The sequence below is a fragment of the Dipodomys ordii genome, unplaced genomic scaffold, assembly GCF_000151885.1.
Source record: "Dipodomys ordii isolate 6190 unplaced genomic scaffold, Dord_2.0 Scaffold137, whole genome shotgun sequence".
In the NCBI taxonomy this organism is placed as follows: Eukaryota; Metazoa; Chordata; class Mammalia; order Rodentia; family Heteromyidae; genus Dipodomys; species Dipodomys ordii.
In genome coordinates, this window is record NW_012267353.1 from 912,327 (window position 1) to 916,472 (window position 4,146).

Genomic DNA, 4,146 nt, shown 5'->3' on the forward strand with positions numbered 1-4,146 from the left:
AAAAACATGATACAGAGGCTGGGCATTGGTGGCTCATGCCTGTATATTTGCCTAGTAAGGAGGATGAGATCTGAGAGTCACAGTTTGAAGCCAGCTGGGCCAAGAAAGTCCATAAGACTCTTCTCTCCAAATTAGCCAGCAACAATAGCCAATAGTGGAGCTGTGACTCAAGGATAGAGCAATAACTTTGAGCAAAAAATAAAAGCTCAGAAACCGTGCCCAGTCCCTGAACTAAAGGCATCCAAATTTTTTCCAGTCTTCACAACTTCAGAAAACTGATTTTTTTCTAAATATTTTAGAATAGATGAAGTTAGTAATACTTGTACTTTGTGTGCTTTTTTTTTTGGTCAGTCGTGGGACTTGAACTCTGAGCCTGGGCGCTGTCCCTCAGCTCTTCAGCTCAAGGCAAGTGCTCTACCTCTTGAGCCACAGCGCCACTTCCAGTTTTCTGAGTGGTTTATTGGAGATAGTCTCACGAACTTTCCTGCCAGGGCTGGCTTTGAACCCTTATCCTCAGATCTCAGCCTCCTGAGTAGCTAGGATTACAGGCGTGAGCCACAGGTGCCCAGCTTTTGTGTGCTTTTTCAGAATGTTATAAAATTAAATGAAATTTTCCATTTCAGTTCTTTTAATATTTTATTTCTACGTGCTTCATTTCTTAAATTTTGTAGACTTTATTATAAAATATTCTTAGAAATAAAGATGACCTAAACTATCTTTGATTCAAAGATATTGTTTATTTATTTATTTATTTATGGGTCCGGTCATGGGCCTGAACTCTGGGCCTAGGCGCTGGCCCTCAGCTCTTCAGCTCAAGGCTAGCGCTCTACCACTTGAGCCACAGCGCCATTTCCAGCTTTTTTCTTTTTGCTTATGTGGTGCTGAGGAATCGAACCCAGGGCCTCATGCATGCAAGGCAAGCGCTCTACCACTGAGCCACCTTCCCAGCCCTCAAAGATATTCTGAAGCTACAAAGACCTCCATTATTTTATATGTACATTTATATTTTTACACATATTACATATATGGAAATCTTTTAACTTGAGCCTAAAAGCACTGTTCCACCACCAGTGGCTCACATGTATAACCCTAGCTACTCAGAAGGCTGAGAGATGAGGATCTTGCTTGGAAGCCAGACTGGACAGAAAAGTCTGTGAGACCCTTATCTCCAGTTAACCAGCAAAAAGCCAGAGTGAAGGTGGGGCTTAAAATGGTAGTGCTAGGATAGTGCCCAGGTCCTGAGTTCAAACCCCAGTACTGCCACAAACACATATACATACATATATTCATACACACACACAAAGGAAATTATCTTATTTCTCATTCAATTTTTATTATTTTACCTAACATCTTGTATTTTATCAATTTTACCCAAATCTTGTTGTACATATATAATAATTTATTTACAAAGTCTCACGGTTTGGAATTCCTTCCAACTCATTCCCGTGCAAAAGAGAAGAAATGTAAAAGACAGATGCAGCAGAGATTTCCAGCTGTCCATCAAAATACATCTTCTCCTTCATTGAATGATTGCTCCCGACTATTCATGTTCTCCCTGTGTAAGAAGTTTACACGCAGGGCTGAGAAGGTGTCTCAGTGGTAGGATGCTTGCATGCATGAGGCCCTGGATTCAATTCCTCAGTACCACATAAGCAAAAAAAGCTGAAGTGGCGCTGTGGCTCAAGTGGTAGAGCGCTAGCCTTGAGCTGAAGAGCTGAGGGACAGTGCCCAGGCCCTGAGTTCAGGCCCCACAACTGACCAAAAAAAAAAAAAAAAGTGTACATTCATGCCTTTATTACATGAGATCACAGTATCTTCTGATAGAGCAAGTAGGGTATTTTCCTTCCCAGGCTGATGTTGGGCTTAGACATGTGATTTGCTTTGTCCCATGGAATGTAGGTGGAAGGACAGAGTGCCACATCTGACTAAGACTTCAGAGATATCAACCATCTCTTCTCATTTCTGTGTTTCTCGACCATAAGATGAACACAGCCTATAGAGAATATAGCCTATAGAGAGCCAGCCCCTTAAGTCTGGACCCCAGAACAAACATAGATGGATCAGACCTGTACTGAAACCACAGCCTGGTGCCATGGCCATCAACTTTTGGCCTTAATCAGAGCCTTCCAGTTCAACCCCACTTCAGTCAGCACAACAGTAGTCAACATGCAAATCTGTGAGGATGAAAATAAAGGCTGTTGTTCAAAAGCTACCAGGTAGTAGTGGTTAGTTACACAGCATTGATGCAATGACAACTGACTTGTACACATGCTATATACACAGCATTGATGCAATGACAACTGACTTGTACACATGCTATAGAGCCAGCACTGGATCCTCAGAATTAGGTGAGGACGTGGGGCTAATGAAATAGGAGCAGAAGTGCTACATGCTACTGGCAAAACTAGTAGTTCTCTTCTCTCTTCCCACTGGCTATACAAAAGGTGGATTATGGTTTCCATAATCCACATGATGACACTTGACCCCTTCTGGAATGATGGGACAAGGATTTGGAAAGATTCTAGGGTGGTTTTTTTTTTGTTTGGTTTGGTTTTTAATCACTGATGGGAAGTCTACTCATCTTAGAATTGTTTCACAAAGGGAAAGAAATTCTCTATATCCTTTAAGCCACTAAACTTTGAGTTTCCTGTTTTCCTGTCTGTTTTCCCTTACTAGTAGATTGAGAAGCTCTACCCTCCCTGAGAAATGCCAAGATTCTAGAAACTCCTCCCACTACTGCTTCTCTAGAGATGACCCTCCTGCCCGAGATTTGTCAAATGTTCACTGTCATTTAGATGCCACTTGTTTCTCAGTGGATCAGTGGGTCCAGAGTCCAAAGCTCTGGTGACATCATCTGGAAATGCAAGGCACGAGGGAGATAAAAGCACTGGGAGTCTTTCCTGTCACGTTCCTCTGAAACTTTCCAGCACCCATCATAGCCAAGTTCTCGCTAGCTTCCTTACCTAAGGCCTTCCAGCCCCTACTGAATCTTCCTTTCTCTCTCTCACACTCAAGCCAGGTGACCCCCTTTAGTTCTTCGCTCAACAAACATTTGTGGAGTTGCTACTGTGAACCAGTAGAATAGCTACAGGTGACAAAAATTAATTGACTACTTCACAATAACTAGAAGACTGAATTTTAAGTGTTTCCAACACAAAGAAATGTTAAATGTCAGAGGTGACAGAGATGCCACTTACTCTTGTACATTATGTATAATATATTAAAATGCCACAGTGTAAGCCAGACACCAGTGGCTCATACCTGTAATCCAGGTACCAGTGGCTCACATCTATGGTCCTAGCTACTCAGGAGGCTGAGATTCTGACTATCTCAGTTAGAAGCCAGCCTGGGCAGGAAAGTCTGTGAGACTCTTATCTCCAATTAACCACCAGAAAAGCTGGAAGTAGAGCTGTGGGTTCAAGAGTCCCAGAACCAGCCCCTTCTCTCTCCCCAAAAAAGTCACACTGTGGATTTTTTTCCACCATCTTTCTGCACCACTATGGTGCACATGAACCTCCTAGCTGATGCCTTCAAGAGCATCAACAATGCTGAGAAGAGAGGCAAAACGCCAGGTCCTCATCAGGCCATGCTCTGGAGTCACCATCCAGTTAGTCACTATGATGAAGCATGGCTACATTGGCAAGTTTGAAATCACTGACGATCACAGAACTGGGAAAATTATTGTGAACCTCACAGGCAGGTTAAACAAGTGTGGAGTAATCGGCCCCCGATTTGATGTGCAGGTCAAAGACCTTGAAAATTGGCAGAATAATCTGTTCCCATTCTGACAGTTTGGCTTCATGGTTCTGACCACTTCAGCTGGCATTATGGACCATGAAGAAGCAAGACAGAAACACACAGGAGGGAAAATCCTGGGGTTCTTTTTCTAGGGATTGACACCTGCATGTAACTAAAGTGCCTCAGTGGGGAAAAAAGTCAAAGTGTTTCAAAATACAGACAATATATTGATTAAGAGTAAAAATATAATTCAAAGAATTCAAAAAGGAAAATGAAAGTGTATCAACCTAGCCCTAGCTAGATGCAATGGCTCATGTTCATAATTCCAGCTATTTGGCAAGCAAAGATCAGAAAGATTTCAGTTCAAGGCCAGCCTGGGAAAAAAGTTAGTAGATCCTCATATGAATC

General features: G+C 42.4%; 1 pseudogene; it reads left to right on the forward strand.

Annotated features, from left to right (window-relative positions):
- The first annotated feature begins 3,499 nt into the window (after positions 1–3,499).
- On the forward strand, positions 3,500–3,890 carry LOC105996838 (annotated as a pseudogene).
- The last annotated feature ends 256 nt before the right edge of the window (positions 3,891–4,146 follow it).